Raw genomic sequence first — 25,510 nt, 5'->3', positions numbered from 1 at the left:
ATTACAAATTGCATAGCCAAAGGCTAGCTCAATACAACGGAAAACGAAATAACATCTTGGAGTCCCATCAATGCCACAGGCTGGTTGAGTGTAGAATCGCGACCTACGCATTCTCACAAGTCGTCGAATAACCTGCAACATGAAAGGTTGCAGCCACGAGAGTGGTCAATACTTTGAATGCATGGCAAATTACACCGAGAAGAGGAAAATTGACTACATCTACATGCAAGGCAGACAAGAGGAGGCTTGAGTTTTATTTGCGTAAAGCCAATTTTTACAAAGTTAAAGAGAGAAAATCTTTTACCCTACTTTGCAAAATTTTGATAAATAATTTTGGCCGAGTGGAACACATGGATATTACACACCAAGTGTCCAAATCAACCTAACACTTGGATATGACACACCAAGTCCCGAGCACTTGGATATTACACACCAAGGCCCCAAAAACCCACCTATGAACGATATTACACACGCCATAGGGTTTTGAAAATTCCTTTGAAAAGAGAGAGGAAATCCTTCAGAGGCTCCATTCTTCAGATGCTCACAATTGTCCTGTTACCGTGGACACGACTGATCGATCAGGTTAACACTCTCGAGAGGTTGCGCTCTTTACCCACAATTCACAACCAAGCCTTTTTGCCAAAATTCTTCATCTTCATTAAGGCCAGGACGAGGTCACGACGAAGCTTTTCCTTAGTAGCCCCTCCACCTTCCGGATCCGCCCGTGCCCAAAATACCTCCCAATGGCGGTACCCAGGTGAGGTTTCCCACTAAGTACTTAGCCAAGACAGAGCCCATATTGTATTGTGGTTGCACTTGGAAGCTTCGACATACGGAACGTGGCGGACTTCTTTGATCCTGGGCGGCGGTCCTCCACCAATCTCCACACTCGTTGTCCCGTCAAAACCATTCCGCCCGAAGAAAACTTAGTTTTATTTTGAAGGACGATTTTTGGGAGAAAAGTTGCGCTCATAAACAGAGCTCAAGTACTTAGAAAAATTTCTTGTTTCAAACCCCTTTCGATATTTGCGTAGTATAAGCATAGCACTTAGAAAAATTTAGGCATTCCTATGGGCGGGATATCAAGTGGAATTATTTCTAAGTATAACTCTACTCATGGCAATCTACAAAAATCACGCGACTTGCAAAATATTCACCAAGTAAAATCTACCAAAACATCCTACACATGCATACTAATCATTTGAAGGAAAAAGACATGCATAGAAAACTTGGGACAAAAATTTGAACAAAGGTGTAACTTGCCTTAGTAAAATTTGATGATGATTTCTTCCTTGTGAACTTTCTCTCGCACTCCGAATAAATCTAACGCATAGAAAAATTACACTCAATAAATAAGCATTGCAAATAAAAATCCAAATAAAACAATGATGTAAACAAATACCGAAACATGCAAAACTTGATTTAATTTCAAAAATATTTTAAATTCACACAAACAATTTTTAAAAAAATTAAAACATGCAGGTACATCACAAATATCATTTTCCAAAAGAATTAAATTAATAGGATTTTTATATGACTTTAGATATGTTTGAAATAAGGTTTAAAGCCTAAAATTACAAACATACGTATTAATACAATCATAAATTCTAAATTCTAGCGCCATATTGTAGATATTAAAATTATAAAACTAACGCAAAAAGATTGAACCAAAACGGAGTTAGGGTTATTTAACTATGATTCTTCAAAGTATTATCGTTTTCGCAATTTAGAACTCGTCGCGATGAACGTGCTCCGTTGGATCTGCATACGACGACTCCAGATGCTCCTGTCCGTGTAGTCTTCATGCTTTGGTTGATGTCACGACGACCGCTGCTCCGACGTTGCGTGAAGTAGTGATGCAATTCGATCTTAAATATTCTTTTCAATTATGGATTTAATAGAGACACAACCAAAACGGGTTTCAAATCAAAAATTTAAACTTACAGATTTGATAAAATCTAGATTTATAAAAACTAGTACCAATAGATCTTTTAATTACGAATTCAACGCAAGAAATAAAATCTAAAACGAACCTATAGATTTGAAGATATTAAATTCTAAAGTTTTAGCTGGAGGAGGAGCTAGCTCAAGTAAGGAACTGATCGATTGGATCGTGGCATTACAAGCGAGAGAAAAAAAAACTTTGTCCTGCTACCGGTTCACGGATACGTACAAATACATCTATAGCATTGTCCTGGGAGCGTTACCGGTAGACGGCGAAGGAGATATGCGGCGACGGTGTGGATGGCGGCGACGGCGGGGTGGCCTCCAACTCTGAAGGTGACGACGAGGTGCGGCTCGACCAGAAGATCCCGTTCCCGTCTTCGTCAGCAGTTCTTGTACTCCGAATGACGGCGGTTTGTCGCTGAATTCCTCCGTCTCCGACGAACCTCCGGCGTTCCCGTCTGTCTAATCCTGTGGTTCTGTGCGAGGGAAAGAAGATTAGGAGATGCAGGATAACAGCATGAAAGGTTGGGTAAAAGGTGGGACGAGGAGATCCTGGAATCTTCGTTCCCGAGCTCGGTGGTGGTGCTCCGGCGAGATTGGAAAATCCAATTTTCGTTGTATAGAGTTTACGATTTTTTGAAAAACCGAGAGGGGTTGCTGCGGCGGATTATATAGAGGGGATTTCGTGGAGAGTCACGAATTTAAACGGAATCGTGGCAAATCGAGATGTCTTTCGGTATTGATTCAGTTACAGGGATGAACTCGTATAGGAGATGGACTTCAGGAAGATGATGACAGGTGGGTCCATGTAATGGAAAAAAAAATTGGAGGCCATTGATTGGCTGGAGCGATGTGCACGGCCGCTCGTGCATCTAGTCGTGGTTGCACTGGCCGTTCAGGTACGTGGAGTCTATCTCTTCTATTTTCTTTTTTTGTTTGTTTTTGCTTCCTTTTATTTAGGAAAAACTATACAGATAATTATTCAATTAAATCTCAAAAACCATAACATGTAAATTGGACATACGGAAATCCCTTTTCCGTCTGAAATAAAATATGCAAACATATTTTACACACTTTGGCTATATAGCTACTTGTGCATTTTTTTATAACATAGGGGAGTTTTAGTTTCAATCACTCAATCAATTCAAATATACACGGAATACAAAATAAATCATTTTTAACGAGGCTTAAAATATAAAGAAAAAGCCAACATTAATCATGATGAAGTCATATTATCATCTCTCTTTGATTTTCTAAAATACGAGAATGTTACTTAGATGCAAATAACACCGAACGAAGCTTCTCCAAAAATTTACTTTTAATTAGAAATGTCATATTATTTCCTCTCGTGAAACATTGGAAAATATTTGGAAAGATCCAAGAATTCAAATAATAATCAAACAAGGCATATCAAGCATTAATCCACCATAATTTGGGAAAGTCATTTTATTCCCTCTCTTTATACATTAAGTATGGTTGGGTAATTATTTTATTTGTCACTCAAATTCAACAACTTGGATAGTCATATTAATCCACTCATATAACAAAAATAATTGAAGCAAGGTTGGGAAAATTCAAACAAGTCATCAAATTTCTTTTCATTCCAAATTCCAATCAAAGTGAAACAATTCAATCAACTTATTTTTTTTAAATTTCAACATTCCAAAATTAGGAAAATTTTGGGATGTTACAGACTACCACCCTTAAAAGGAATCTCGTCCTCGAGATTCGAGAAGGCTAGAAAGAAAGGAAGGGTTTGGGAAGAACTAGGTTGCTACCACCCTTGAAAGGGTCTTTCTCGATGTTGCAAAAATTCTGTGGTTTCACTTTGGAACCTCGTCTTATGTTGGTAGCTCTAACTTTTTGACTTCTTCAAAGCTCCCTTGATATGATGATTGCTTCTTGTTGGACTTCAAATGCTTGCTTCTTAGAACACCATGTTGAGTGCCCTTCTCTGAGTTTTAAATAGCACAGAAGATCATTTTCTTTACGTACTGTTTTTTTGTAGTCCTTCTCCATGTTTTCGACATTCTTCTGGTCTTCAAGTCATATCCATATCGTGAATCCATTGTTTCGGGGTTTAAGATAGGTGAGAATAAACTATAGAAGATAAGGAGAAAGATAAATTGGTACCCCATACAAACAAATTTATTTTGAAATTTGTTGTTGTTGTTGTCAACAAAATAATAAGAATGACAACGCACAAGTCATCGCACCTAACGTTGTAGCGGAGTCTATCTAGGTTTGGTTCCTAAGGAACTTGAAATCTTCATATCATAATCTTCATAGTCTTGAGAAGTGTCTTTGTAGTCTTCAAGTCTTCTGAACCTTCATAGTACTTCAAGGTCTTCGGAGTATCCAGTAGATTATCGTTGAAGCATCATTGGCGGCAACATTGTAGATCTAACTTGGTGTAAGATATCATCTTGAGAAGTCTCTTGAAGTGGGTAATGATCAACTATTATTTTTGAAAAGAGGAGGGATTAGAAAATTTTCACTCAAGATAGAAGATGAGTAGTAATAGAGTATTTCGAAAATTACTTAGAAATTATTAGTTCTAAGGTTTTCCATGGCTAAGGTCACGTCCTACAGTCAACTTGTGCTCTGATACCATCTGTAGTGACCCCGGATGCGGTAGGATCCAAAGTCCCTGTGATTAAACATGCTAGTCCCTGGATCATTAGCTAGCACTCACAGTCGATGAATTATCATGTAAAACACAAGTCTTTATTACACGATTCGAATAATCTAGAGTAAAAATATTACAAATTGCATAGCCAAAGGCTAGCTCAATACAACGGAAAACGAAATAACATCTTGGAGTCCCATCAATGCCACGAGGCTGGTTGAGTGTAGACTCGCGACCTACGCATTCTCACAAGTCGTCGAATAACTTGCAACATGAAAGGTTGCGGCCACGAGAGTGGTCAATACTTTGAATGCATGGCAAATTACACGAGAAGAGGAAAATTGACTACATCTACATGCAAGGCAGACAAGAGGAGGCTTGAGTTTTATTTGCGTAAAGCCAATTTTTACAAAGTTAAAGAGAGAAAATCTTTTACCCTACTTTGCAAAATTTTGATAAATAATTTTGGCCGAGTGGAACACATGGATATTACACACCAAGTGTCCAAATCAACCTAACACTTGGATATGACACACCAAGTCCCGAGCACTTGGATATTACACACCAAGGCCCCAAAAACCCACCTATGAACGATATTACACACGCCATAGGGTTTTGAAAACTCCTTTGAAAAGAGAGAGGAAATCATTCGAGGCTCCATTCTTCGGATGCTCACAATTGTCCATTACGCGTGGACACGGCTGATCGATCGGGTTAACACTCTCGAGAGGTTGCGCTCTTTACCCACAATTCACAACCAAGCCTTTTTGCCAAAATTCTTCATCTTCATTAAGGCCGGGACGAGGTCACGACGAAGCTTTTCCTTAGTAGCCCCTCCACCTTCCGGATCCGCCCGTGCCCAAAATACCTCCCAATGGCGGTACCCGGGTGAGGTTTCCCACTAAGTACTTAGCCAAGACAGAGCCCATATTGTATTGTGGTTGCCTTTGGAAGCTTCGACATGCGGAACGTGGCGGACTTTGATACGTCTCCGACGTATCGATAATTTCTTATGTTCTATGCCATATTATTGATGATACCTACATGTTTTATGCACACTTTATGTCATATTAGTGCATTTTACGGAACTAACCTATTAACAAGATGCCGAAGTGCCGGTTCATGTTTTACTGCTGTTTTGGTTTCGAAATCCTAGTAACGAAATATTCTCGGAATTGGACGAAACGAAGACCCAGGGCCCTATTTTCCCACGGAGCTTCCAGAAGACCGAAGAACACACGAAGTGGGGCCACGAGGTGGCCAGACTATAGGGCGGCACGGCCCAAGCCCTGGCCGCGCCGACCTATAGCGTGGGCCCCTCGTGACGCCCCTTGACCTGCCCTTCCGCCTACTTAAAGCCTCCGTCGTGAAACACCTGATGCGAAAAACCACGATACGGAAAACCTTACTGAGACGCCGTCGCCGCCGATCCCATCTCGGGGGATTCTGGAGATCTCCTCCGGCACCCTACCGGAGAGGGGATTCATCTCCCGGAGGACTCTACACCGCCATGGTCGCCTCCGGAGTGATGAGTGAGTAGTTCACCCCTGGACTATGGGTCCATAGCAGTAGCTAGATGGTTGTCTTCTCCTCATTGTGCTTCATTGTTGGATCTTGTGAGCTGCCTAACATGATCAAGATCATCTATCTGTAAGTCTATATGTTGTGTTTGTCGGGATCCGATGGATAGAGAATACCATGTCATGTTAATTATCAAGTTATTATACATGTGTTGTTTATGATCTTGCATGCTCTCCGTTTCTAGTAGAGGCTCTGGCCAAGTTTTTACTTTTAACTCCAAGAGGGAGTACTTATGCTCGATAGTGGGTTCATGCCTGCATTGACACACTGGGGAGTGATGAGAAACCCCTAAGGTTGTGTTGTGCTTGTTGCCACTAGGGATAAAACATTGGCGCTATGTCCGAGGATGTAGTTGTTGATTACATTACGCACCATACTTAATGCAATTGTCTGTTGTTTAGCAACTTAATACTGGAGGGGGTTCGGATGATAACCTGAAGGTGGACTTTTTAGGCATAGATGCAGTTAGATGGCGGTCTATGTACTTTGTCGTAATGCCCAATTAAATCTCACTATACTTATCATGTCATGTATGTGCATTGTTATGCCCTCTCTATTTGTGAATTGCCCGACTGTAATTTGTTCACCCAACATGCTTTTATCTTATGGAAGAGACACCTCTAGTGAACTGTGGACCCCGGTCCATTCTTTTAATACTGAAATACAAATCTGCTGCAATACTTGTTTTACTATTTTCTCTGCAAACAATCATCTTCCACACAATACGATTAATCCTTTGTTACAGACAAGCCGGTGAGATTGACAACCTCATCTGTTTCGTTGGGGCAAAGTACTTTGGTTGTGTTGTGCGGGTTCCACGTTGGCGCCGGAATCTCTGGTGTTGCGCCGCACTACATCCCGCCGCCATCAACCTTCAACGTGCTTCTTGGCTCCTCCTGGTTCGATAAACCTTGGTTTCTTTACGAGGGAAAACTTGCTGCTTGTGCGCATCATACCTTCCTCTTGGGGTTGCCCAACGAACGTGTGAAATACACGCCATCAAGCTCTTTTACGGCGCCGTTGCCGGGGAGATCAAGACACGCTGCAAGGGGAGTCTCCACTTCTCAATCTCTTTACTTTGTTTTTGTCTTGCTTTATTTAATTTACTACTTTGTTTGCTGCACTTATATCAAAACACAAAAAAATTAGTTGCTAGCTTTACTTTATTTACTGTCTTGTTTGCTATATCAAAAACACAAAAAAATTAGTTTACTTGCATTTACTTTACTTGATTCATCATGTTTCCTTTTGATTTTACCGCAAAGAACATACCGGTAGGACAAGGGTCTATAGTTGGGAGGAACAATATAGAAGAATTTTTCACCCATGTTAGTACCGTTGAAGATTTTGAAGATAGACACTTGGTAGACCTTGCTCCCACTTATGAAATTGCTGCTTGCTGCTTTAGTTCGCTCGTTGGAAACTAAATTTGTTAATCTCAATCCTATAATCCAACACATGTTTCTTACACTTGGTGATATGGAAGAGGGGAAAAGAAAGATTTTGTTTTAGAAACCCTTCTTAGAGAATTTGGTGGTCTAGCAAGAGAAGCTAGGAAGGTCTTTGCTAAATTTAATATGCTTGGTTCTCATACTAATTTTGTTAGTCTCCTTGAAAAGATGGACATGGATAAAATAAGATACACTAATAATATTAATGATGGTGGGGAGATCAAAGCACCCATACCATGTAAACTCCTAGCTATGAATGATGCACTAGAACATAACTATGCTTGGCTTGTTCACGAAAATTTGTTCGATAAGAGTAGCAAGCCCAAGACTAATGAAAAGGGAGACGCTGAAACTTATGTATCCAATATACTATGCATGGTTGAGAAGACTCCAAACCCCGCTGTAGGTGCACCACCCTTCGATGTTACTTGAGTTACACTTTACTGCGCCTAGGCTGAAAGGCGTTAAAGAAAAGCGCTTATGGGAGACAACCCATGTTTTTACTCCAGTATTTTTGTTTTATATTTGTGTCTTGGAAGTTGTTTACTACTGTAGCAACCTCTCCTTATCTTAGTTTTATGTTTTGTTGTGCCAAGTAAAGTCTTTGATAGAAAAGTAAGTACTAGATTTGGATTACTGCGCGGTTCCAGATTTCTTTGCTGTCACGAATCTGGGTCTATCTCCCTGTAGGTAGCTCAGAAAATTACGCCAATTTACGAGCATGATCCTCAGATATGTACGCAACTTTCATTCAATTTGAGCATTTTCGTTTGAGCAAGTCTGGTGGCCTAATAAAATCCATCTTTACGGACTGTTCTGTTTTGACAGATTCTGTCTTTTATTTCGCATTGCCTCTTTTGCTATGTTGGATGAATTTCTTTGATCCACTAATGTCCAGTAGCTTTATGCAATGTTCAGAAGTGTTAAGAATGATTGTGTAACCTCTGAACATGTGAATTTTTATTATGCACTAACCCTCTAATGAGTTGTTTCGAGTTTGGTGTGGAGGAAGTTTTCAAGGATCAAGAGAGGAGTATGATGCAATATGATCAAGGAGAGTGAAAGCTCTAAGCTTGGGGATGCCCCGGTGGTTCACCTCTGCATATATTAAGAAGACTCAAGCGTCTAAGCTTGGGGATGCCCAAGGCATCCCCTTCTTCATCGACAACATTATCAGGTTCCTCCCCTGAAACTATATTTTTATTCGGCCACATCTTATGTACTTTGCTTGGAGCGTCGGTTTGTTTTTGTTTTTTGTTTTGTTTGAATAAAATGGATCCTAGCATTCACTTTATGGGAGAGAGACACGCTCCGCTGTTGCATATGGACAAGTATGTCCTTAGGCTCTACTCATAGTATTCATGGCGAAGTTTCTTCTTCGTTAAATTGTTATATGGTTGGAATTGGAAAATGATACATGTAGTAAATTGCTATAATGTCTTGGATAATTTGATACTTGGCAATTGTTGTGCTCATGTTTAAGCTCTTGCATCATATACTTTGCACCCATTAATGAAGAAATACTTAGAGCTTGCTAATTTCGTTTGCATATTTGGTTTCTCTAGAGTCTAGATAACATCTAGTATTGAGTTTTGAACAACAAGGAAGACGGTATGGAGTCTTATAATGTTTACCATATGACTTTTATGTGAGTTTTGCTGTACTAGTTCATCCTTGTGTTTGTTTCAAATAACCTTGCTAGCCTAAACCTTGTATCGAGAGGGAATACTTCTCATGCATCCAAAATACTTGAGCCAACCACTATGCCATTTGTGTCCACCATACCTACCTACTACATGGTATTTATCCGCCATTCCAAAGTAAATTGCTTGAGTGCTACCTTTAAAATTCCATCATTCACCTTTGCAATATATAGCTCATGGGACAAATAGCTTAAAAACTATTGTAGTATTGAATATGTACTTATGCACTTTATCTCTTATTAAGTTGCTTGTTGAGCGATAACCATGTTTACGGGGACGCCATCAACTATTCTTTGTTGGATATCATGTGAGTTGCTATGCATGTCCGTCTTGTACGAAGCAAGAGAGATCTACCACCTTCATGGTTGGAGCATGCATATTGTTAGAGAAGAACTTTGGGCCGCTAACTAAAGCCATGATTCATGGTGGAAGTTTCGGTTTGGACATATATCCTCAATCTCATATGAGAATAATAATTGTTGCCACATGCTTATGCATTAAAGAGGAGTCCATTATCTGTTGTCCATGTTGTCCCGGTATGGATGTCTAAGTTGAGAATAATCAAAAGCGAGAAATCCAAAATGCGAGCTTTCTCCTTAGACCTTTGTACGAGGCGGCATGGAGGTACCCCATTGTGACACTTGGTCAAAACATGTGCATTGCAAAGATCCGGTAGTCCAAGTTAATTAGGACAAGGTGCGGGCACTATTAGTATACTATGCATGAGACTTGCAACTTGTAAGATATAACTTTCATAACTCATATGCTTTATTACTACCGTTGACAAAATTGTTTCACGTTTTCAAAATAAAAGCTCTAGCACAAATATAGCAATCGATGCTTTCCTCTTTGAAGGACCATTCTCTTTACTTTTATGTTGAGTCAGTTCACCTATTTCTCTCCACCTCAAGAAGCAAACACTTCTGTGAACCGTGCATTGATTCCTACATACTTGCATATTGTACTTGTTATATTACTCTATGTTGACAATTATCCATGAGATATACATGTTACAAGTTGAAAGCAACCGCTGAAACTTAATCTTCCTTTGTGTTGCTTCAATACCTTTACTTTGATTTATTGCTTTATGAGTTAACTCTTATGCAAGACTTATTAATACTTGTCTTGAAGTACTATTCATGAAAAGTCTTTGCTATATGATTCACCTGTTTACTCATGTCATCACCATTGTTTTGATCGCTGCATCCACTACATATGTTTACAAATAGTATGATCAAGGTTATGATGGCATATCACTTCAGAAATTATCTTTGTTATCGTTTTACCTGCTCGGGACGATCAGAACTAAGCTTGGGGATGCTTGATACGTCTCCGACGTATCGATAATTTCTTATGTTCTATGTCATATTATTGATGATACCTACATGTTTTATGCACACTTTATGTCATATTAGTGCATTTTCTGGAACTAACCTATTAACAAGATGCCGAAGTGCCGGTTCTCGTTTTACGCTGTTTTTGGTTTCAGAAATCCTAGTAACGAAATATTCTCGGAATTGGACGAAACGAAGACCCGGGGCCCTATTTTTCCACGGAGCTTCCGGAAGACCGAAGAACACACGAAGTGGGGCCACGAGGTGGCCGGACTATAGGGCGGCGCGGCCCAAGCCCCGGCCGCGCCGACCTATAGCGTGGGCCCCTCGTGACGCCCCTGACCTGCCCTTCCGCCTACTTAAAGCCTCCGTCGCGAAACCCCCGATGCGAAAAACCACGATACGGAAAACCTTGCGAGACGCCGTCGCCGCCGATCCCATCTCGGGGATTACGGAGATCTCCTCCGGCACCCTGCCGGAGAGGGATTCATCTCCCGGAGGACTCTACACCGCCATGGTCGCCTCCGGAGTGATGAGTGAGTAGTTCACCCCTGGACTATGGGTCCATAGCAGTAGCTAGATGGTTGTCTTCTCCTCATTGTGCTTCATTGTTGGATCTTGTGAGCTGCCTAACATGATCAAGATCATCTATCCGTAATTCTATATGTTGTGTTTGTCGGGATCCGATGGATAGAGAATACCATGTCATGTTAATTATCAAGTTATTATACATGTGTTGTTTATGATCTTGCATGCTCTCCGTTTCTAGTAGAGGCTCTGGCCAAGTTTTTACTTTTAACTCCAAGAGGGAGTACTTATGCTCGATAGTGGGTTCATGCCTGCATTGACACTGGGGAGTGACGAAACCCCTAAGGTTGTGTTGTGCTTGTTGCCACTAGGGATAAAACATTGGCGCTATGTCCGAGGATTTAGTTGTTGATTACATTACGCACCATACTTAATGCAATTGTCCGTTGTTTAGCTACTTAATGCTTGGAGGGGTTCGGATGATAACTCTGAAGGTGGACTTTTTAGGCATAGATGCAGTTGGATGGCGGTCTATGTACTTTGTCGTAATGCCCAATTAAATCTCACTATACTTATCATGTCATGTATGTGCATTGTTATGCCCTCTCTATTTGTCAATTGCCCGACTGTAATTTGTTCACCCAACATGCTTTTATCTTATGGGAGAGACACCTCTAGTGAGCTGTGGACCCCGGTCCATTCTTTTAATACTGAAATACAAATCTGCTTGCAATACTTGTTTTACTATTTTCTCTGCAAACAATCATCTTCCACACAATACGGTTAATCCTTTGTTACGAGCAAGCCGGTGAGATTGACAACCTCATCTGTTTCGTTGGGGCAAAGTACTTTGGTTGTGTTGTGCGGATTCCACGTTGGCGCCGGAATCTACGGTGTTGCGCCGCACTACATCCCGCCGCCATCAACCTTCAACGTGCTTCTTGGCTCCTCCTGGTTCGATAAACCTTGGTTTCTTTCTGAGGGAAAACTTGCTGCTGTGCGCATCATACCTTCCTCTTGGGGTTGCCCAACGAACGTGTGAAATACACGCCATCAGACTTCTTTGATCCTGGGCGGCAGTCCTCCACCAATCTCCACACTCGTTGTCCCGTCAAAACCATTCCGCCCAGAAGAAAACTTAGTTTTATTTTGAAGGACGATTTTTGGGAGAAAAGTTGCGCTCATAAACAGAGCTCAAGTACTTAGAAAAATTTCTTGTTTCAAACCCCTTTCGATATTTGCGTAGTATAAGCATAGCACTTAGAAAAATTTAGGCATTCCTATGGGCGGGATATCAAGTGGAATTATTTCTAAGTATAACTCTACTCATGGCAATCTACAAAAATCACGCGACTTGCAAAATATTCACCAAGTAAAATCTACCAAAACATCCTACACATGCATACTAATCATTTGAAGGAAAAAGACATGCATAGAAAACTTGGGACAAAAATATGAACAAAGGTGTAACTTGCCTTAGTAAAATTTGATGATGATTTCTTCCTTGTGAACTTTCTCTCGCACTCCGAATAAATCTAACGCATAGAAAAATTACACTCAATAAATAAGCATTGCAAATAAAAATCCAAATAAAACAATGATGTAAACAAATACCGAAACATGCAAAACTTGATTTAATTTCAAAAATATTTTAAATTCACACAAACAATTTTTAAAAAAATTAAAACATGCAGGTACATCACAAATATCATTTTCCAAAAGAATTAAATTAATAGGATTTTTATATGACTTTAGATATGTTTGAAATAAGGTTTAAAGCCTAAAATTACAAACATACGTATTAATACAATCATAAATTCTAAATTCTAGCGCCATATTGTAGATATTAAAATTATAAAACTAACGCAAAAAGATTGAACCAAAACGGAGTTAGGGTTATTTAACTATGATTTTTCAAAGTATTATCGTTTTCGCAATTTAGAACTCGTCGCGATGAACGTGCTCCGTTGGATCTGCATACGACGACTCCAGATGCTCCTGTCCGTGTAGTCTTCATGCTTTGGTTGATGTCACGACGACCGCTGCTCCGACGTTGCGTGAAGTAGTGATGCAATTCGATCTTAAATATTCTTTTCAATTATGGATTTAATAGAGACACAACCAAAACGGGTTTCAAATCAAAAATTTAAACTTACAGATTTGATAAAATCTAGATTTATAAAAACTAGTACCAATAGATCTTTTAATTACGAATTCAACGCAAGAAATAAAATCTAAAACGAACCTATAGATTTGAAGATATTAAATTCTAAAGTTTTAGCTGGAGGAGGAGCTAGCTCAAGTAAGGAACTGATCGATTGGATCGTGGCATTACAAGCGAGAGAAAAAAAAACTTTGTCCTGCTACCGGTTCACGGATACGTACAAATACATCTATAGCATTGTCCTGGGAGCGTTACCGGTAGACGGCGAAGGAGATATGCGGCGACGGTGTGGATGGAGGCGACGGCGGGGTGGCCTCCAACTCTGAAGGTGACGACGAGGTGCGGCTCGACCAGAAGATCCCGTTCCCGTCTTCGTCAGCAGTTCTTGTACTCCGAATGACGGCGGTTTGTCGCTGAATTCCTCCGTCTCCGACGAACCTCCGGCGTTCCCGTCTGCCTAATCCTGTGGTTCTGTGCGAGGGGAAAGAAGATTAGGAGATGCAGGATAACAGCATGAAAGGTTGGGTAAAAAGGTGGGACGAGGAGATCCTGGAATCTTCGTTCCCGAGCTCGGTGGTGGTGCTCCGGCGAGATTGGAAAATCCAATTTTCGTTGTATAGAGTTTACGATTTTTTGAAAAACCGAGAGGGGTTGCTGCGGCGGATTATATAGAGGGGATTTCGTGGAGTAGGGGTCACGAATTTAAACGGAATCGTGGCAAATCGAGATGTCTTTCGGTATTGATTCAGTTACAGGGATGAACTCGTATAGGAGATGGACTCCAGGAAGATGATGACAGGTGGGTCCATGTAATGGAAAAAAAAAATTGGAGGCCATTGATTGGCTGGAGCGATGTGCACGGCCGCTCGTGCATCTAGTCGTGGTTGCACTGGCCGTTCAGGTACGTGGAGTCTATCTCTTCTATTTTCTTTTTTTGTTTGTTTTTGCTTCCTTTTATTTAGGAAAAACTATACAGATAATTATTCAATTAAATCTCAAAAACCAAAACATGTAAATTGGACATACGGAAATCCCTTTTCCGTCTGAAATAAAATATGCAAACATATTTTACACACTTTGGCTATATAGCTACTTGTGCATTTTTTTATAACATAGGGGAGTTTTAGTTTCAATCACTCAATCAATTCAAATATACACGGAATACAAAATAAATCATTTTTAACGAGGCTTAAAATATAAAGAAAAAGCCAACATTAATCATGATGAAGTCATATTATCATCTCTCTTTGATTTTCTAAAATACAGAATGTTACTTAGATGCAAATAACACCGAACAGAAGCTTCTCCAAAAATTTACTTTTAATTAGAAATGTCATATTATTTCCTCTCGTGAAACATTGGAAAATATTTGGAAAGATCCAAGAATTCAAATAATAATCAAACAAGGCATATCAAGCATTAATCCACCATAATTTGGGAAAGTCATTTTATTCCCTCTCTTTATACATTAAGTATGGTTGGGTAATTATTTTATTTGTCACTCAAATTCAACAACTTGGATAGTCATATTAATCCACTCATATAACAAAAATAATTGAAGCAAGGTTGGGAAAATTCAAACAAGTCATCAAATTTCTTTTCATTCCAAATTCCAATCAAAGTGAAACAATTCAATCAACTTATTTTTTTTAAATTTTAACATTCCAAAATTAGGAAAATTTTGGGATGTTACAGACTACCACCCTTAAAAGGAATCTCGTCCTCGAGATTCGAGAAGGCTAGAAAGAAAGAAAGGGTTTGGGAAGAACTAGGTTGCTACCACCCTTGAAAGGGTCTTTCTCGATGTTGCAAAAATTCTGTGGTTTCACTTTGGAACCTCGTCTTATGTTGGTAGCTCTAACTTTTTGACTTCTTCAAAGCTCCCTTGATATGATGATTGCTTCTTGTTGGACTTCAAATGCTTGCTTCTTAGAACACCATGTTGAGTGCCCTTCTCTGAGTTTTAAATAGCACAGAAGATCATTTTCTTTCTGTCTGTTTTTTTTGTAGTCCTTCTCCATGTTTTCGACATTCTTCTGGTCTTCAAGTCATATCCATATCGTGAATCCATTGTTTCGGGGTTTAAGATAGGTGAGAATAAACTATAGAAGAGAAGGAGAAAGATAAATTGGTACCCCATACAAACAAATTTATTTTGAAATTTGTTGTTGTTGTTGTCAACAAAATAATAAGAATGACAACGCACAAGTCATCGCACCTAACGTTTGTAGCGGAGTCTATCTAGGTTTGGTTCCTAAGGAACTTGAAATCTTCATATCATAATCTTCATAGTCTTGAGAAGTGTCTTTGTAGTCTTCAAGTCTTCTGAACCTTCATAGTACTTCAAGGTCTTCGGAGTATCCAGTAGATTATCGTTGAAGCATCACTGGCGGGAACATCGTAGATCTGACTTGCTGTAAGATATCATCTTGAGAAGTCTCTTGAAGTGGGTAATGATCAACTATTATTTTTGAAAAGAGGAGGGATTAGAAAATTTTCACTCAAGATAGAAGATGAGTAGTAATAGAGTATTTCGAAAATTACTTAGAAATTATTAGTTCTAAGGTTTTCCATGGCTAAGGTCACGTCCTACAGTCAACATGTGCTCTGATACCATCTGTAGTGACCCCGGATCTGGTAGGATCCAAAGTCCCTGTGATTAAACATGCTAGTCCCTGGATCATTAGCTAGCACTCACAGTCGATGAATTATCATGTAAAACACAAGTCTTTATTACACGATTCGAATAATCCAGAGTAAAAATATTACAAATTGCATAGCCAAAGGCTAGCTCAATACAACGGAAAACGAAATAACATCTTGGAGTCCCATCAATGCCACAGGCTGGTTGAGTGTAGACTCGCGACCTACGCATTCTCACAAGTCGTCGAATAACCTGCAACATGAAAGGTTGCAGCCACGAGAGTGGTCAATACTTTGAATGCATGGAAAATTACACCGAGAAGAGGAAAATTGACTACATCTACATGCAAGGCAGACAAGAGGAGGCTTGAGTTTTATTTGCGTAAAGCCAATTTTTACAAAGTTAAAGAGAGAAAATCTTTTACCCTACTTTGCAAAATTTTGATAAATAATTTTGGCCGAGTGGAACACATGGATATTACACACCAAGTGTCCAAATCAACCTAACACTTGGATATGACACACCAAGTCCCGAGCACTTGGATATTACACACCAAGGCCCCAAAAACCCACCTATGAACGATATTACACACGCCATAGGGTTTTGAAAATTCCTTTGAAAAAGAGAGAGGAAATCCTTCAGAAGCTCCATTATTCAGATGCTCACAATTGTCCTGTTACCGTGGACACGACTGATCGATCAGGTTAACACTCTCGAGAGGTTGCGCTCTTTACCCACAATTCACAACCAAGCCTTTTTGCCAAAATTCTTCATCTTCATTAAGGCCGGGACGAGGTCACGACGAAGCTTTTCCTTAGTAGCCCCTCCACCTTCCGGATCCGCCCGTGCCCAAAATACCTCCCAATGGCGGTACCCAGGTGAGGTTTCCCACTAAGTACTTAGCCAAGACAGAGCCCATATTGTATTGTGGTTGCACTGGAAGCTTCTGACATCTGGAACGTGGCAGACTTTGATACGTCTCCGACGTATCGATAATTTCTTATGTTCTATGCCATATTATTGATGATACCTACATGTTTTATGCACACTTTATGTCATATTAGTGCATTTTCTGGAACTAACCTATTAACAAGATGCCGAAGTGCCAGTTCCTGTTTTCTGCTGTTTTTGGTTTCGAAATCCTAGTAACGAAATATTCTCGGAATTGGACGAAACGAAGACCCAGGGCCCTATTTTTCCACGGAGCTTCCAGAAGACCGAAGAACACACGAAGTGGGGCCACGAGGTGGCCAGACTATAGGGCGGCGCGGCCCAAGCCCTGGCCGCGCCGACCTATAGCGTGGGCCCCTCGTGACGCCCCTTGACCTGCCCTTCCGCCTACTTAAAGCCTCCGTCGCGAAACCCCTGATGCGAAAAACCACGATACGGAAAACCTTACTGAGACGCCGTCGCCGCCGATCCCATCTCGGGGGATTACGGAGATCTCCTCCGGCACCCTGCCGGAGAGGGGATTCATCTCCCGGAGGACTCTACATCGCCATGGTCGCCTCCGGAGTGATGAGTGAGTAGTTCACCCCTGGACTATGGATCCATAGCGGTAGCTAGATGGTTGTCTTCTCCTCATTGTGCTTCATTGTTGGATCTTGTGAGCTGCCTAACATGATCAAGATCATCTATCCGTAATTCTATATGTTGTGTTTGTCGGGATCCGATGGATAGAGAATACCATGTCATGTTAATTATCAAGTTATTATACATGTGTTGTTTATGATCTTGCATGCTCTCCGTTTCTAGTAGAGGCTCGGCCAAGTTTTTACTTTTAACTCCAAGAGGGAGTACTTATGCTCGATAGTGGGTTCATGCCCGCATTGACACACGGGGAGTGACAGAAACCCCTAAGGTTGTGTTGTGCTTGTTGCCACTAGGGATAAAACATTGGCGCTATGTCCGAGGATTTAGTTGTTGATTACATTACGCACCATACTTAATGCAATTGTCCGTTGTTTAGCAACTTAATGCTGGAGGGGTTCGGATGATAACCTGAAGGTGGACTTTTTAGGCATAGATGCGGTTGGATGGCGGTCTATGTACTTTGTCGTAATGCCCAATTAAATCTCACTATACTTATCATGTCATGTATGTGCATTGTTATGCCCTCTCTATTTGTCAATTGCCCGAATGTAATTTGTTCACCCAACATGCTTTTATCTTATGGGAGAGAAACCTCTAGTGAGCTGTGGACCCCGGTCCATTCTTTTAATACTGAAATACAAATCTGCTTGCAATACTTGTTTTACTATTTTCTCTGCAAACAATCATCTTCCACACAATACGGTTAATCCTTTGTTACGAGCAAGCCGGTGAGATTGACAACCTCACTTGTTTCGTTGGGGCAAAGTACTTTGGTTGTGTTGTGCGGGTTCCACGTTAGCGCCGGAATCTCCGGTGTTGCGCCGCACTACATCCCGCCGCCATCAACCTTCAACGTGCTTCTTGGCTCCTCCTGGTTCGATAAACCTTGGTTTCTTTCTGAGGAAAAACTTGCTGCTGTGCGCATCATACCTTCCTCTTGGGGTTGCCTAACGAACGTGTGAAATACACGCCATCAGACTTCTTTGATCCTGGGCGGCAGTCCTCCACCAATCTCCACACTCGTTGTCCCGTCAAAACCATTCCGCCCAGAAGAAAACTTAGTTTTATTTTGAAGGACGATTTTTGGGAGAAAAGTTGCGCTCATAAACAGAGCTCAAGTACTTAGAAAAATTTCTTGTTTCAAACCCCTTTCGATATTTGCGTAGTATAAGTATAGCACTTAGAAAAATTTAGGCATTCCTATGGGCGGGATATCAAGTGGAATTATTTCTAAGTATAACTCTACTCATGGCAATCTACAAAAATCACGCAACTTGCAAAATATTCACCAAGTAAAATCTACCAAAACATCCTACACATGCATACTAATCATTTGAAGGAAAAAGACATGCATAGAAAACTTGGGACAAAAATTTGAACAAAGGTGTAACTTGCCTTAGTAAAATTTGATGATGATTTCTTCCTTGTGAACTTTCTCTCGCACTCCGAATAAATCTAACGCATAGAAAAATTACACTCAATAAATAAGCATTGCAAATAAAAATCCAAATAAAACAATGATGTAAACAAATACCGAAACATGAAAAACTTGATTTAATTTCAAAAATATTTTAAATTCACACAAACAATTTTTTAAAAAATTAAAACATGCAGGTACATCACAAATATCATTTTCCAAAAGAATTAAATTAATAGGATTTTTATATGACTTTAGATATGTTTGAAATAAGGTTTAAAGCCTAAAATTACAAACATACGTATTAATACAATCATAAATTCTAAATTCTAGCGCCATATTGTAGATATTAAAATTATAAAACTAACGCAAAAAGATTGAACCAAAACGGAGTTAGGGTTATTTAACTATGATTTTTCAAAGTATTATCGTTTTCGCAATTTAGAACTCGTCGCGATGAACGTGCTCCGTTGGATCTGCATACGACGACTCCAGATGCTCCTGTCCGTGTAGTCTTCATGCTTTGGTTGATGTCACGACGACCGCTGCTCCGACGTTGCGTGAAGTAGTGATGCAATTCGATCTTAAATATTCTTTTCAATTATGGATTTAATAGAGACACAACCAAAACGGGTTTCAAATCAAAAATTTAAACTTACAGATTTGATAAAATCTAGATTTATAAAAACTAGTACCAATAGATCTTTTAATTACGAATTCAACGCAAGAAATAAAATCTAAAACGAACCTATAGATTTGAAGATATTAAATTCTAAAGTTTTAGCTGAAGGAGGAGCTAGCTCAAGTAAGGAACTGATCGATTGGATCGTGGCATTACAAGCGAGAGAAAAAAAAAACTTTGTCCTGCTACCGGTTCACGGATACGTACAAATACATCTATAGCATTGTCCTGGGAGCGTTACCGGTAGACGGCGAAGGAGATATGCGGCGACGGTGTGGATGGCGGCGACGGCGGGGTGGCCTCCAACTCTGAAGGTGACGACGAGGTGCGGCTCGACCAGAAGATCCCGTTCCCGTCTTCGTCAGCAGTTCTTGTACTCCGAATGACGGCGGTTTGTCGCTGAATTCCTCCGTCTCCGACGAACCTCCGGCGTTCCCGTCTGCCTAATCTTGTGGTTCTGTGCGAGGGGAAAGAAGATTAGGAGATGCAGGATAACAGCATGAAAGGTTGGGTAAAAAGGTGGGACGAGGAGATCCTGGAATCTTCGTTCCCGAGCTCGGTGGTGGTGCTCCGGCGAGATTGGAAAATCCAATTTTCGTTGTATAGAGTTTACGATTTTTTGAAAAACCGAGAGGGGTTGCTGCGGCGGATTATATAGAGGGGATTTCGTGGAGTAGGGGTCACGAATTTAAACGGAATCGTGGCAAATCGAGATGTCTTTCGGTATTGATTCAGTTACAGGGATGAACTCGTATAGGAGATGGACTCCAGGAAGATGATGATAGGTGGGTCCATGTAATGGAAAAAAAAATTGGAGGCCATTGATTGGCTGGAGCGATGTGCACGGCCGCTCGTGCATCTAGTCGTGGTTGCACTGGCCGTTCAGGTACGTGGAGTCTATCTCTTCTATTTTCTTTTTTTTGTTTTGAGAAACACAGTACAAACGCAGACGCTCACATACACGCGTATACACTCACCCCTATGAACGCATACACGCACACCCTACCCCTATGAGCACCTCCGGAAGACTGAGCCGGCGGATTGGATCTTGAAATTGACGAAGTCACCACAGGCGCCTCGCTGTCGACGGGAACGTCGCCTCCCACTGAATGAATATTCCGCCTTTATGAGACACACAGATGTCAAACCTGGGGTTTGAACTCTGGTGGGCTGGGGTTTTTTGTTTGTTTTTGCTTCCTTTTATTTAGGAAAAACTATACAGATAATTATTTAATTAAATCTCAAAAACCAAAACATGTAAATTGGACATACGGAAATCCCTTTTCCGTCTGAAATAAAATATGCAAACATATTTTACACACTTTGGCTATATAGCTACTTGTGCATTTTTTTATAACATAGGGGAGTTTTAGTTTCAATCACTCAATCAATTCAAATATACACGGAATACAAAATAAATCATTTTTAACGAGGCTTAAAATATAAAGAAAAAGCCAACATTAATCATGATGAAGTCATATTATCATCTCTCTTTGATTTTCTAAAATACAGAATGTTACTTAGATGCAAATAACACCGAACGAAGCTTCTCCAAAAATTTACTTTTAATTAGAAATGTCATATTATTTCCTCTCGTGAAACATTGGAAAATATTTGGAAAGATCCAAGAATTCAAATAATAATCAAACAAGGCATATCAAGCATTAATCCACCATAATTTGGGAAAGTCATTTTATTCCCTCTCTTTATACATTAAGTATGGTTGGGTAATTATTTTATTTGTCACTCAAATTCAACAACTTGGATAGTCATATTAATCCACTCATATAACAAAAATAATTGAAGCAAGGTTGGGAAAATTCAAACAAGTCATCAAATTTCTTTTCATTCCAAATTCCAATCAAAGTGAAACAATTCAATCAACTTATTTTTTTTAAATTTTAACATTCCAAAATTAGGAAAATTTTGGGATGTTACAGTTTAGCATTAACAAACACAAGCTTATCATTTTTTAGCTTTAGTTCATTTGCCATCTCAAGAGCTCTATCATGGTTTTCCTTTTCTCTAGACAATTCTAGAGCAAAGGTCTCCTCAAGAGCTTCCTTGGTGGTTTGTTCTTCTTCAAGTTCATCCTTTAGGGATGCCACATAATTGGCATACTCACGTTCAAGAGCACCCTTTTTATCAATGGTGTTCTCATGCATCCAAATAAGTTTTTGGCTCTCAATAGCGGTAGTCAAGATTTCAAAGAAGTGAGAGCAAGCAATTTTATCTTTGCAATTAACCTTGAATACACTCTTACCCTTATCGCGTAGAGAGACAACCCAATCCTCTTCTTCATATTCATCCTCATCCTTGTCACCACGAGACATATTAGGTTTCATAATAGGAGGTATCGTGGAACCCTTGGCCATAAGGCATATATGAGGACCGTGAGATAAAGATGAGGAGTTACTTGAGGCTCCTTTCAAGATCTTGTCTTGACCAATAGAATCTTTGGTTTCCTCTACATTGTTAGACACACAACAACTAGAGGAAATAGAAGCATTTTTATCATGGCCACAAGACAATGCAAGCATATCATCATTAGTTTTTTTCAAGCAACTTACACATGATATCACTACAAGAGATCTGATATACTGTGACGAGCTCAAAACGTCATGCAATAGCAATAAACGTCACGAAAGACCCCTCTGTGACGTAGTTTAAGCGTCACAAGCATCGTCACGGAATCCCCGTCACAGATTACTCTCTAGTGACGCGGCGCGCGAAAAAACGTCACAGAGCATGAATGATGTCATATATGATGTCAGCTGCTAGGAGACCATCACATGGCTAGAAAACGTCACGTATTAATGTCACAGATGTGAATGATGTCATATATGATGCCATTTATTTAATTTAGAAAAATCCTAATATTTTTTTGAATTTTGAATTTTCGATTTTTTAATTTTCTATCTTTCTCTAAAAATAAATATATTTATTTCATTTATCATTTTCTCAATTATTTTAGCAAGAAATACTTTTTTTTTGCTTTTTGCTGATATGATTTTCTAGAATTATTTTTGTATGTAATATTAATTAATATTTATTTAGTTGTTTAATTATTGCTTTGTAATAATTTTAAAATTTAATATAGACGAGATTATCAATAAAAATAAATTTTTAATTCATACAAAAACATATACTCAATTGCCATCAACACAATATATATCTAACTCATAACGAGATATTATCGTACATAACCAAATAAGTTACACGATAGAATTAACATAACTTTTGACATAACTTAAGACAAGCAAACTAAGCTAATGCTAGAATAGCATGAAAACTTCAAAGGGAGGCAAAGCTACACGTAGCCCTTTATTTGGAAACACTTAGAACACGTAGCCCTCCCTCTTCTGTTGTTTAACTTTTTCTGCTCTCTTGGGCGTGGATGATTTCCTTGAACTATAGATCCTTATTGGTACCCTAGAAAGGAAGGCGCCATGGTAGAAAGGAAGGCGCTTGAGGAGTTGTACTGCTTTAGAACTTCACCCATAGTTTGTGTTCTAGATACGGGTGCTCATCTTCTGGAGCGGTCTGTAGAAAAAAAGCATCCATGGTCAACTTAGATAAAGGTGATACACTTCAATTCAACTGACAAAAACATAGTACGAGCCATAAATATGCAAAAAATACATATCTGCCTTTCATGGAGTAAATAACCAATAATAACAAGTAGTCATCAAGTAGCTCCACTAGCATAGAAACAACCAGCCACATTGCAAGCAGCCAGCAGCATAGAAACAACAAGCGACACGGCAAGCAGCTAGCAGCATAGCAAGCAGCCAACAACATATCAAGCAACGATAAATACAGTCAGCAACAACATTTATTCAAGTAACCAAAGTTAGAGAGAAATCTTACACAAGATTCAAGGGCAGCAGCGCTCACGCATCCCGCCTTTCTATTGTTATGTGTCTCTTTGGAAAACTCAATGGGACTAGGGTCCTCATTGTTGTACTTGCCTTTTTCTACAAGATGTAGGAATTCATATAGTTAGTACTGCTGCCAAACTTTGCTATACTATAGCCAGCATTTCTTGATGAAATTGGCGATTGTATAACCCCATTCCTCCAAAGGAAAACAGTAATAAATAATAAAACGAGTTGAGGGATCGTGTGAGTAATTATATTGTTTAGACTAGCACTAATGAGAGTCCAGTTAAGTACCTAAAAGACAACCATGTTTTTCCGTTCGTTATCAACGCCACTTTTTCCTATTGGGACAGAACACTTGATCCAGCAGAAGCAATGAGTTGCGTTAGACATGGAACTACAATGAGCTTGGTAGAATACTTACAAGTTGGTAGAAATACGTAGGACTGGACACGCTTTCTTCTTTGTGGCTTTGTAGAAGCTTGCTTTGCCTGATTCGAACAAGTTGGGGGAAAACTATGCGGTGAATCAACATTGACTCGTACATGATCTTAATAAGTTGAAATCTGCATCTACTAAAGACATAAAAATAGCAAGCATGGTTGTAGTTGTATAATAAATCACATGTATTGCAAATTCAAATGACAAGCATGCTAGCAATACATTTGTAGGAGTGAAACTTAAATCTTTTTGACTATTACGTACAGATCTGTAACTCTACTAAAATTTAACTCCTCAACTATCTGGTGTCTATTAACACCATGACTCTACTTAACTCCTTATTTAGACAAGTACGGAAGAAGGTGATCATAGACCAAGCACTGCTACAGTAGTTCTAACTTTCAGATTGGGCTGTAATTTTCAGATATAGCATGGTTCGCTTCAATTCTATACTCTGGATTTCTTTTAGACAATCGTGCACATGAAACACTCATTAACATAGTCATACTCAATAACATAGTTTGATGATAAATCGTAGTAGTTTCAGCACATTGGTTTATATGATAGCATGAGTTTCTCTGTGTACATTTAAAAAAATGTTGAACCAAACAACTTAAGTTGGATTCTTGCTGTACTGCTGCATAATTCCTGTAACTGATGGAATCTCTGTAATAAGGTTTGTCTTGTGGTTCAGCATAACTAAGGATATATCACCATGGATGTATTTATTCATTATAAAATATATTTCTCGGGGGTAGCCTGTTGTAATCATCTTGTTCTGTAAAGTGCATCAGATGGAATCAAAGAATAAGATTTGCTGGTACGCGCTAATCACTAAGTTAACAACCTGCTGGCACTGCAAACAAAAGAAAATAAGAAGCAGACCGGTTGTACCCCACAATACCAGGTTGACTGACGGTGCTCGCGTCAATGACATTGTTGGCGCTGAAGTTGTCGAAGACAGTCGGCACGTAATCCTGTACGTCCCAAACAGCATATACTAAGCTGCGAGTCGAAAATGCAAAACTATATAGTAGACATGGTTATTGAATTATATTGACATATTGAGATATGCAGAAAGCTGCCGCTGGATAAAATTCAAAGTGAAATACAGTGGAGAACTGAGTTGTTTTGTTTGGCTGGGAACAATAATCTATCTAGGGGTCAGCTGGCGGAGGGGAAGAAAGTAGATACTTGTGAGATTACACGATTTTTGTGTTTGGGCAATCACGTAAAGGCGCTTACATATGGATTGCAAATATATAAAAATAACACCGGCTATACTAAATAGTAAGACATGTATCTACATTGGCTGTCCTATGCGCAGAGAAAATCAGGCAGATAATGATAGAAGCCACTAACTCTGTCAGTCACAGAAATCTCCATCCACATATATACCGGCGATACTAAATAGTAAGACATGTATCTACATTGGCTGTCCTATGCGCAGAGAAAATCAGGCAGATAATGATAGAAGCCACTAACTCTGTGTTGACTGCCAAAACCCACCGGCGG

This window comes from Lolium rigidum, chromosome 6 (genome assembly GCF_022539505.1).
Source record: "Lolium rigidum isolate FL_2022 chromosome 6, APGP_CSIRO_Lrig_0.1, whole genome shotgun sequence".
In the NCBI taxonomy this organism is placed as follows: Eukaryota; Viridiplantae; Streptophyta; class Magnoliopsida; order Poales; family Poaceae; genus Lolium; species Lolium rigidum.
This window is presented reverse-complemented; position numbering follows the sequence as displayed.